The sequence below is a fragment of the Polypterus senegalus genome, chromosome 6 (genome assembly GCF_016835505.1).
Source record: "Polypterus senegalus isolate Bchr_013 chromosome 6, ASM1683550v1, whole genome shotgun sequence".
Classification (NCBI taxonomy): Eukaryota; Metazoa; Chordata; class Cladistia; order Polypteriformes; family Polypteridae; genus Polypterus; species Polypterus senegalus.
Window position 1 is genome coordinate 81575198 of NC_053159.1, and position 12472 is coordinate 81587669.

The window sequence follows — 12472 nt, forward strand, 5'->3', positions numbered from 1 at the left end:
GACAGGACGTGTTCTGAATGAAGAGCCCGCCTGCTGAAGCATGGAGACCGTGTTGAAGCTGAAGTACAAGAACACAAACCTGCGTGCTGTTTCAAATGCGGTGACATTTAGTACACCATAACCCCACTGCCCTCAACTCAGCGAGCCCATGGAATGTGGCTGGATGAAGGGAAAAGGGTATTGTGCACTTGCTAACCCTCTGTCTCTTCCTTGCACAGGAGTGGTACTATGTGCATAAGGTGACAGCTTTAATAGATTCTGCCAGTAACATTTCCATTTTTGCTTGCCGTTTTATGTTACAGCAACAGTGGTACAGGTTTCATCAAATACGAGGGCTCACTAAAAACACTCACAGTAGCAGTCCTCCAAAATCCTTCAAATCTGGTGATACTGTGGCAAGACTTGTCTTACATTAAAAGTGGTTTTACACAACCCACTCCTAAGAAAGGTTTGGGCCTAGTAACAGATGAGAATATTTCATCACAAGCTGCCTCCATGATGTGTTTACAGACGGCGTTGAGGAGTCATGTGGCCATTCATTGTGATGTGGTGACTTCTGGAACGTTGCAAGACAAGTCTTAGTATGAAATCCTTTGGAGATTTGCGCTTGGTTGGCACTGACCCGACACAGACTGACACCAGAGGCACGGGCAAAATAAACAAAAAGATTTATTTTTCTTCTTCACCTGTGGGGCATGTCTTCCCCGTGAACCCCTAAGGCCGGAGTTATACTTCACGCGACGCGACGCATGCTGCAGCGGACGCTCCTGCTACGCAAGCATTGTAGTGTTTATACTTGCGCGCGTACTTTTACGTAAATCTGGAGGAATCCACCAGGTGGCAGTGTGAGATATTATCGCGGTGAGAACATGTTCGGCTTCTCTGTGTTGTGAATTGCCTAAAACACCTATTAAATTCTGATAACACCTTACTGCAATATCTCTGAAAAGGATGTTTATTGATTAAATCCATAAATCCAGGGATGTATGTGTCCATTCCAGGAAGCATTGGGCACGAGTGAGAAACAGTCCCTTGACGAGGCCTCAGCTCATCGCAAGGTGAATACAAGCACACACATACACTAGCGTCATTTTAGCGGCACCAAATCCCCAAATCTGCATATCTTTGGAAGGAAACCGGAGAACAGTGTGGAATACAAGCAGGAAATACCAGCAACATAACTCCCTGCGAGACAGCAGTGCTATCGCTCCGCCACCGTGACACCCCCATGTGTGTAATTATTCCCCCATGTGTGTATTTATTAACAGTATTCATTATTTAAACAAAATTATATGTAAAATGTAACACACACATTTTAATGCATTTCATCATGAAAGTGATATCAAGTATAAATCTAAAGATTCTAAATGTGCAGAGCGTTGGAATATCATACATTTAATTTGTTCTGTTTGGCGATCTATTGCTGCTTTTCGCTGCTGAAGCAAAATGCCGACATACAGATGCATTCGTGGTGCTTTTATATTCAAGCGTCGCATATTCCCGATCGTAATGACACGATACATTTTAAAAGTCTCACATACCATCTTTTGTGGCATCTATTTTTTATTGTTTTACTTTACCTGCTGTCAGGTCCAAGAAGCTCGTAGCGATTAAAAACTGGGATGACGTTTACGACCGTCTGCTTTAATGATAAAGTAAACTACGAGGTTAAAGTGGACATTTCGAGATTAAAGCCGAAATTTCCACTTTAATCACAAAATACACGTTTTCACCGTGTCCTTTATTTTTTTCTCAGTGGCTCAAATATAACGCTATACATTATGTTGCTGTTGTTAAGTTGCAAAAATTAAAAAATAAAAAAGACATATATAAATGACATGATACATTTTAAAAGTCTCACATACCATCTTTTATGCCGTCTATTTTTTTTTGCAACTTCACATCGTCTACATAATGTATAGCGCTGTATTTGAGCCATTCATCAAACAGCAAAGTGCGCACATCGATCTTGGGAAAGCAGATTATAACCTGGTTCTGCTTCAGCCTCACTACAAACCAAGAGTGAGGGAGCTACCTACAACCACGCGCTCATTCAGGAAGTGGTCCCTGAGGCAGAGCAGGCTCTGAGAGACTGCTTTGGAACTACGGACTGGGATATCCTGCAGGGGTCACATAGTGAGAACATTGAGGAGGTTGTTGACTGCACTACTGACTACATCAACTTCTGTATGGACATTGTAGTTCCAGTAAGAACAGTACGCTGCTATGCTAACAACAAACCATGGAATACAAGTGACATCAAGGGCCTTTTGAACCAGAAGAAAAGGGCTTTTAAAGGCAGTGATCAGCATGAGCTCAGCACGTGCAGAAGTAATTCCGAGTCCAGCTTAGGACGGTGAAGGAGCAGTACAAGAGAAAATTGGAGCAAAAGTTGCAGAATAACAGCATGAAGTAAGTGTGGGATGGGGTGAAGATCATCACTGGCTGCAGCTTGAAGCGGGATGCCTCCATCTAGAGAGAAAGGGAGAAAGCAAACCTGATGAACAACTTTTTTAGCAGGTTTGACCACCCTAACCCACTCTCACACTCTAGAGTACTGCATCCTCCACCCATCCTTCTGCTGATACCAGCATAGGAGAGAGTTTCCCCCCACCGACAATTACAGCAGCCCCGGTAAGCAGAGAGCTGAGGAGACTTCGTGCCAGCAAAGCAGTGGGTCCAGATGGAGTATCACTACGACTGTTGAAGGCCTGTGCGTTGCGTCTGGGGAGTCCTCTACAGCGCATCTTCAACCTGAGCCTGGAACAGGGGCGAGACTCGTGGCTTTGGAAAACATCTTGTATCACCCCAACCCAAAGGTATCACATTCTGGTGAGCTGAATGACTTCAGGCCTGTCACCCTGATGTCACATGTGATGAAGACTGGCTGCTGCTTCACCACCTGAGGCCACAGGTCTGCTACGCCCTCGACCCTCTGCAGTTCGCATACCAGGAGAAGGTGAGAGCAGAGGATGTCATCATCTACATGCTACACCAGTCCCTCTCTCATTTGGCAGTGGTGCAGTAAGAATTATGTTTCTGGACTTCTCTAGTGCCTCTGCTCCTTAGGGACAAGCTGACAGAGATGGGAGTAGATTCATACCTGGTGGCATGGATCGTGAACTATCTTACAGACTTCGGTATGGGCGTCTTGGGAACTGCAGGTCTGACATTGTGGTCAGCAGCACAGGAGCACTGCAGGGGACTGTGCGCAGAGGGTACAGACCTATAAATACCTGGGAGTGCAGCTGGATGATAAATTGGACTGGACTGCCAATACTGATGCTCTGTGCAAGAGATGACAGAGCCAACTATACTTCCTTAGAAGGCTGGCATCCTTCAACATCTGCAATAAGATGCTGCAGATGTTCTATCAGACGGTTGTGGCGAGCGCCCTCTTCTACGCGGTGGTGTGCTGGGGAGGCAGCATGAAGAAGAGGGACGCCTCACGCCTGGACAAACTGGTGGTGAAGGCAGGCTCTATTGTAGGCACGGAGCTGGACAGTTTAACATCTGTGGCGGAACAATGGGTGCTGAGCAGGCACCTGTCAATCATGGAGAATCCACTGCATCCACTGAACAGTATGATCTCCAGACAGGGGAGCAGCTCCACTGACAGACTGAGGACATCATTCCTTCCCCACACTATGCGACTCTTCAATTTCACCCGGGGGTGGGGGTAAACGTTAACACTACACAAGATTATTGACTGTTATAGTTGCCTCACACTCTCCACCCTGCATTTTTAAACTTGCACTGCATTTTTATCACTCTTTAATTAATATTGTTTTCTTAAGTACGCTGCTGCTGGAGTATGTGAATTTCCCCTTGGGGAATAATAAAGTATCTATCCATCTAGTCCCCATTCCCCTTATTCATATTCCCTTTGAGTGAATCAGGGTTGACCTAGTAGGACCCCAAGAGCCCTCGGCTAGAGGACATAAATATATTTTAGTCCTTGTTGATTATGCTACCCGATATCCTGAAGCTGTCCCTCTGCATACAGCTGCTACAAAAGCAATCACACAGGAATTGGTAGGGGTGTTTGCGAGAGTCATCATCCCTAAAGAAGTCCTAACAGATGAAGGGGTGCCTTTTACCATGAAGACTTTCAGGGAAATGGCTAAGTTACTCTGGATGAAGCATTTAAAAAACTTGGTATACCATCCACAAAGCAAAGGTGTTATAGAGAGGTTTAACCGGACCCTAAAACAAATGCTATGCAAAGCGGTCAGTGAGGAAGGAAGGAACTGAGACCAGTTGCTTCCCCTTGTATTATTTGCCTATCAGGGAAGTCCCCCAAGCCTCCAGCAAAAAGTGGGAGCGAAGAAGGAAATGAGGTGGGCAGCAAACATTCAATGCTCTTAAGTGGCACATCTGAACCGGGAAGTGCCTCATCAACAACACAGCCTGTCCTGTATGAAAGGTGCCATATGAAAGAAGAAAAATCAGAAAGTAAGAAAGAAATGAGAGTAATGGGGAATGGTGAAGACAAACAGAAGGCAAAGTTCACATAGTGTCACTCTCTTGTGGTTGAAATACAAAGATGCAGTTCATAAATAATGTAAACGGATGTACCTATGGTAAAAAAAGATCTCTCAGATACTCAGCATATCATTGTGTGCTACAAATGCTATACATTAATGTCCACTTTGAACGGCACCATATGAAAAAGAACGAAAGTAAAAAAGAATGATAGAAAGTTCATTTAGTGCTATATAATAGCATCCAGTATCAAAGATACATGAAGAAAAGAAATATTACCAGCCATTAAGAGGTATATAATAGTGTCCAATATGAAAATGAGATGATAAATAACAAAAGGTAAAGCTGATGTCTTGTCACACTCTTCTGGTACCCGTAGAATGTTCCAGTACATTAAAATTATTTTTAGAAGATGCGCTTTTGGTAAAAAAAAAAAAGTCAATTTCTAAGTAAGTAAGTTCCGTACATTAGTGTCCACACTAACAGGTAACATACTGAAAAAAAGAAACAAAGAATTTTGGAACAGCGCTATATAATAGTACCCAGTGCGAGAGGAGCTATATGAATAAATGAAATATTGCAGTTTTTAAGAGCGCCAAAAACGTGTCCATTATGAAAGACGCTATATGAAAGAAAAAAAAAAAGAATGACTAGATTTTCATTGAGTAGTATACAATATTGTCATCTATGAAAGGCGTTATATGAAATAAAAAAGACAGAAACTAAGAAATAAACGAGAGTAATGGTAAATGGTGATGATAAACAACAAATGGCAAAATTGCCATCTTGTTGCCCTCTTGTGGCAGATATACAACATCGCAGTACATAAATACTGTTTTTCGTTGTGTTTGTTTTTTGAAAATGCGCCTGTGGTAAAAACCTACTGTACGTCTCTCTCATTGACCTGGCATACCTGTAAGAGGTGTTCAGTATTTTATGTGCATGGAATGGTTGTATAAATGCAATGTAAAAAACTGTAATCTTTATTTCTACTGTTATTGTTATTAGCACAGTTCTAGTGACTTCAACTGTATTAAAAAAAAATAAGCAAAACAAGACCTCCCTGAAAAAATACACTTTTAAAGTTTCAGAATGGATAGATTAAGTACAGTCTACATCGGGAGATATCAAAAAGAAATCGAAAATAAGAGTTTATGTGTGCGGTGAACTCGCTGCTTCCAAATGGTAGCTAAAAAAAAAAATATTAGTCTGGCTGGCCACATACTTGCTGGTGTCTCCAGCCATAACATCTTTGCCAGTTCAAAGTACTGCGATAAAAGAAACAGAGAGAAGGTGGGAACATAAGAAACGAACAGGGACCCTCCATCCATCCAACGTCTACATCTGCTTTATCCTGGCCAGAGGAACTGGTGCCGATTGCAGCAAGCATAGGGAACAGAACCATCACAGGTTAGGATGGGGGACCTAAAAGGAAAAATGTAAAAAACTGTGAAAGTACCCCATTAAGATGTAGGATCCCACTTTACAGCACGTGATACACTCACAGTCATCATTAAATAGAAAAGATACCACCCATACAAGATCTCATAAAAAAATAAATCAACAATAATGCTTTTGTCGGAACCTTGAATGGGCTGGTTAAAAGAAGATGGTCCTGGGGGCTCCACGTGAAGTGACACCCCCTGCCGGCTGGCCCAGACTGTATCATGTATAAGGAGATCCAAATTCAGCAGACTGTCAGCCGCACAAAATCTTTAAGCGGGTTTAGCTCGGGTATACTGGTGTAGGACCTGCAATGGAGCTCGAGTCAAAGGGGGTCCAGAAGAATGATGGCACACTCTCTTTTATTTGCAGCGTCGACAGATTGGTTCTAAAAGTGTTGCAGCTCCAGTGTAACGGGGGTCCAAGAAGCAGCTCTGCACCAGACCACCAGCCAGGATGGAAGAAGCGGTGGGCTCAACTCTCACCTCTTAGCTTCATCAAAAGAAAAGCTGCTTTGCGTCCTTTATTGGAAGAAAGAACAGACACCAATTGCTTACTTTTAATAACAATAATAATAATAATAATAAAGAAAACTGACTATTTTGCATTTCTTAAGGGAAGCAAATGCTAACAATTACACAAATGTAATAATAATAATACATTTTATTTAAATAATGCCTTTCCCATGCTCAGAGTGCTTTACAAAGTAAACAAAAAATACATAAAATGGGAAACAAAACAAAATACACATTAAACACTAAATAAACATCAATATATGAAACACAAAGATGAACAATGGATTAAAAACAGAAGCGCCAGGCTACTGTTCTTCAATCAGCTCATTCTTATTGACTTCATCATTAAAGAGCTAAATTATTAATAAATTATTTACTGAACTCTTCACACAAGGCAAGACACAATTGGCTCCATAGTTACAGCACAGGCAGTTGATTTTTCGCTCAGGGTCCCACCGTATTAGTGGGGGGATTTGCCCTCATACAACCACAGGGATGGAATATCAAATTGGGATTCTGTAAGTACAACACCACAACGGGCATATTGTTAGTTATTATTTGACTGACCCCTTTATCCAAGGTGACTTTTACACACCCCTTTAAAAAGCAAAATGTTAGGATTTGAGAAATGTTTACCTCAGGAAATAAGCTCTCCTTTCAGAAAGGAAGCCCCGGGTTCAAGCCCCCATATCCACCATGTAGGATTTACTTCAAATTATTTCTTAATTGCCAGTTTACAAGTTGTGCACTCCAACTTCCAATACTATTGAAGACTTCACAGCAGAGAATTAACTCCCTCTGATAAACGGGCTAATTCATCCCATCCGCTACAATACCGGCCAGTCCAGGTATACATAGTAAGGGGTCTGCTGACCTGTCGCTGGTATAACACATGACTGACCGGCAGGGTGGTGACTCGTTTGCAGTAGCTCAACCGGGTAGACCACTGATATAACCCACCTGTGCATGAGTTGTGCGAGTTTGAGTGCCAACCCAAGTAGAGGGGTATTAATATAGATAGTAGTCTCTTTATTAGAAGGGGTTGGCAATAAAAAATAGTTTATAGTGAAAGGAGAGCGACCTGAACCGGCCACGCAGTTCAAACAGAATGACAACTCCAGTTAAAGGGGCAGACTGAAGAAGGACCTGAGCTCAAGCCCAGCCTCTACCCCATAGGATTCACTTCACATAACATGTAAACTGTCCATTTATTTGCAGCGCCCTCCATTCTGTCAACAATATAAGAGATTTCTGATTACTTCCAGCCAGAGGATTAGCTCACCGAGATAAATGAGCCAATTCAGCTCTTCCACTAAAAAGCAGAGGTGCAGGGTTCGAACGCTGTCCTTTCCAGCCGTAACAAGGGCCCCAGCCATTTAGATAGATAGATAGATAGATACTTTATTAATCCCAAGGGGAAATTCACATAATCCAGCAGCAGTATACTGATACAAAGAAACAATATTAAATTATTTATTTAAGAGGTCTACATATCTGTCGCTAACATTAAATGCGTCTGGTTGGCATATTAGCCAGTCAGACTCGGTAGCTCAATCGGTTGGACCACTCATGCAAAGCAAAAGAGTTCGAGTCTACCCCAAAATCATAGCAGCAACTACAATAAAAAGGTGCCCCTTTATTTGCTGTGGCCACCGAAGAGTTAACGGTATAAATGATTTCTGTACCATTCCTCTAAAAACGACCCCGTGGTGGCATAGCGAAACAAACAGGAGACTCCATCAGCCAAGAACGAGATGGCCCCGTGATCGAGACGACCAACCACCGAGGAGCAGCAGCAGAACAACGATCATCATAACCCTGAAGCATCAAAGGAGGGATCAAGGGCAAAGTGTCTGTTTATTTGTAGCAACCTCCATTCTGTCAATGATATAGAAGATTTCTTATATTGTACAAGGGGAGGATTAGCTCACCAAGCTAAACATGCCGATTCAGTTCTCCCGGTAAAAAGAAAAGGTTCAAGGTTTGAGTGCTTTCCTCTCCAGCAGTGATAAGAGACCAACCCATTTATTTAAGGGGACCACAGACCTGTGGCTAACATTAAATGCGTCTGGTCAGTGTACTAGCCAGTCAGACTCGGTAGCTCAACCTGTTGGACCACTCATGCAACGTAGAAGAGGTCGGGTTTAAATCTGACCCCAAATCATAGCAGCAACTAAAATAGAAAACAGCCTCTTTATTTGCTGTAGCCACCGAAGAATTAACAGTATAAATGATTTCTATACCCTTCTTCTAAAGGGGACCCCGTGATGGCATAGCAAAACAAGCAAACAACCCCATGAGCCAAGACCGAGTCTGCCCCTCAATCGAAAGTGACGACCGGTGGGGGACCCCGAGCCGAGGAGGACCCAGAAGAATGACAAACAAAAAGACTCCCTCTTTTATTTGACGTGTGGGCGGAGAGATGAGTTGTTAAAAGTGCTGAAACTCCAAAGCGAAAAGGGCTCAAAGAGTAGCTCTTTAGGATAAATATCTTCAGACCCACCAACCAAGATAAAACAGGCAGTGAGTTCAAATCCCTCTCTTACCATCATCAGAAGAAAATATGACCTGCAAAAGAAGGAAAAACAGAAACCAAAACTTACATTTAATAGTCAGTCATAATAAGAAAGCGGAGCATTACGCATTTGTAAAGTGAGGTAAATATTAAAAACTACAAAAATATCATAATTATAATAGTACATTTTAATTATATAGTGCCTTTCCCATGTTCAAAGAGCGCTTACAGGAATTCAGAAAAAGCAACGAGAATATACAATATTAAATACAAAATTATCCATCCATCCATTTTCCAACCCGCTGAATCCGAACACAGGGTCACGGGGGTCTGCTGGAGCCAATCCCAGCCAACACAGGGCACAAGGCAGGAACCAATCTCGGGCAGGGTGCCAGCTCACCGCAGATACAAAATTATGTCCACATAAAAAGCTAAATAAAGATATATACTGGAAAACAAGATATTAGCTAAACAAATGCGCTTGATGGACTGAGTGTTCTCTCCTTTGTCAGATCTCTTGTTCTTCTCTTCAATATGATTATAATTAATTAACAAAACAAAACATCCAGCTCACTACTTCTTAATCAGTTCCTCCTTGTTTACTTACTTGTCAGAGGGGGACATTTTTGTACACTGGGCCATTCCATTTCTCTCTTAGGAAAAGAAATATGTAAATATTACATTTAAAACCCAGCAGATGAACATGCAATAGGCACCCATTGTTTGGAGTGGGACAAGAGGTTAAAAGGCAAATTTCCTGGGTTATTCTATTACTGATTATTGTGATGGCTGTCTACAGGATATCGGTATTTGCTGTCTTGCAAAAGAATCACCGCTTTGAAGTTTTATCTGCTTAAACATACAAACAATATAACATTGGGATAAAAGAACTGCTCCTTCTTTGGAAAATGTTTGTATTTACCTGACTTGGAAATTAACATGTCTGAGAATATTGGTTTCTAATCTGCTGTGTACTCATTGATAGTTGGTAACAATACATTTTCTTAACTTGTGTTTTCATTATTTGTTAAACCCAGGAAATTTAGATGTGCCATTGTTCAATCCGATTGTCCAGAACTGATAATGGCAGGGACTGAAGGAGATTTAAACTTCTGGGCAGGAGAAGGCAAAGGTAGGGATAGTTCTCTGAGAATGCTGCCAAGACACTTGCAGAGAGCACAGGGGCTCGCAGGCAGACGATGGTACGTGGCTGGCACGACGTGAGGCACAAGGACGGCAACACTTACTTCCAAGGAGTAAGAGAGAGCTCCACAAGGAAACGTCAGTTGTGGGTCCAGCGAGAGAGGGAAGCCGCATGAAAGGACCGAACAAAGCTGGCAGACGAGAAATGAGGCGTGCCTAGGTCACAGCAACACAAGGAGCCCAAATTGGAAAAAAAGGAACGATGAAGAGACGCTGACAGGGATTCCACGATTTTGATAAAACTTCTGTTTGGAAACGAGTGTCCGGTGAACAGACTACATTGGTGGACAGTTGGAAGATTAGTTGTTGGGGTAACACAACACGCAAACTGGTCTCTGCACCACTAAAGGTTGTAAAGCACTTTGAGCTATTTTTCGTATGAAAATGTGCTATATAAATAAATGTTGTTGTTGTTGTTGTATCCTCCAATCCTTGTTTTTAATGGACTTTTAGAAGTTGGTCTATGTGCTTTCCTTTCTAAAAAATGAATTTTGTTCCTGATATTGTTAGATTTTGTTTATGTTAATTTATCTTTTTAATGTACTTATTATTGTCCTGTGTAATAGAAGTTACTGTTGCTTTTCCTGAAATTACTGTTATGTCTTTCATTGTGTGTTCTCACCGCTCAATTTAAAGAACCCTGTGTGCTATGTTCTGTAAATTTCAAAAGTTCCCAGTCTCTTAATAAAACTGGGTGGCATAGTCGGATATTTTAATGGTGTCTAAGTTAGATTACCTGCAAGTGTGACCAGACACCTGTCACATACTCATTATATGTTTTTGTAAAACGAATATCAACAACAGCCCGATTCAAACATTTGTTCAAATCCTAGAGTTTCCCTCTTTGTTCAATAATATCCACTTGCAGAGCCACAACACCATCTGTCATTGCAGTTGTAGACCCGCAGTTACAGACCCGGAAGTGGCGTCACCTTCGTTTCAGGACTGACTTCGTAAAATTACTTTTGGAAGGTTTCAGCAGGTTTCGACAAAGCCCGGAAAGTAACACCGGGTCAATTAAGCAATAAAAATAAGAAGGGAAAAACAGTACATCAAACCAAATAATACGCATCATTGTGAAGTTCAGAGGGTTTCTGCCATCATGTCGTGTCATACATCAAACTAAACAATGCGAATCATTTCTGTGAAATATTAACATTAACATTAACATTTACATCGTGTTTGGGTCTGTAGGCACTATTTAAAATGTCGACAAAATTAAAAACATCAAGATCTATGTTCACTGAAAATAGTTTTTCGTTTACATTCATGAAACAAAATATACAATATAATTACAATGGACCTATATAACATTGGCTACAAATAATATCTTCACTAAATAAAGATAAATACAGGATATACAAAACATTCAAATAGAATAAAAAAGACAATAATCCAGACTAAAATACAACATACAATACGACAAAAAAATCTTGAACAAATAACATAAATTGTGATAAAAATTCAAACCCTGAGTACCTGAACAGGTAGAGGGGGTAAACTGAATGAAGGGGCAGAATGTCAGGTCTGTTTAATGTCTTCCTAAACTAATGAGTTTTAAAAAAAAAAGAATGGAGTCAGCTGATGTCATTCATTTTGGGAGGTCATTCCACAGTCTGGGCGCAAAACAGCCGAAGGCCCTGCTGTCACCCACAGAGTGCGGGTTAGTGATGGGCACAGAATGAGAGGACCTTAGAGGGCACGTTAATAACAGAATTTGATATTCAATCCTGTAAGACACAGGGAGCAGTGAAGGTGCAGCAGGATGGCTGTGATGTGTTCGCTGCTGCTGGTCCTTGTCAGGACTCTTGAAGCCGAGTTTGGAATAAGTTGGAGTTGTGATATAAGATTAGAAATGGCACCTGCAAGTAGTGACTTACAATAATCAATGCGGGATGTGATAAAAGCAGGGACAAAATTCTGAGCATTAGAGAAGGAGAGGAATGAGCAAGCATAACAAATGTGACACAGGTGGAAGTTTCTTAATATGGTTTACATGGGTGAAATAAGAAAAGGAAGAATCAAAGTAACACTAAGATTCTTTGCAGCAAAAGAAGGTCTGATGAGATCATCACCCAGAATGGCTGAAGAGGAGCTTGTTTTCATAAGTTACACTTTAGTGCCACTTTGCAGGAGTTAAGTTATGTTACAATTTAATTTTAAAAGGTTTTGCTCTCTTAAGGTTTTAATTTTAATTTAATTTCAATGAGGCAAGTTGTGAGCTGAGAGAGCTGTGATGAAGTGTCAATTTTAACACTGAAATAGATCTAAGCGTCATCTGCATAAAAATGATAAGCCAGTCCAAAGTTAT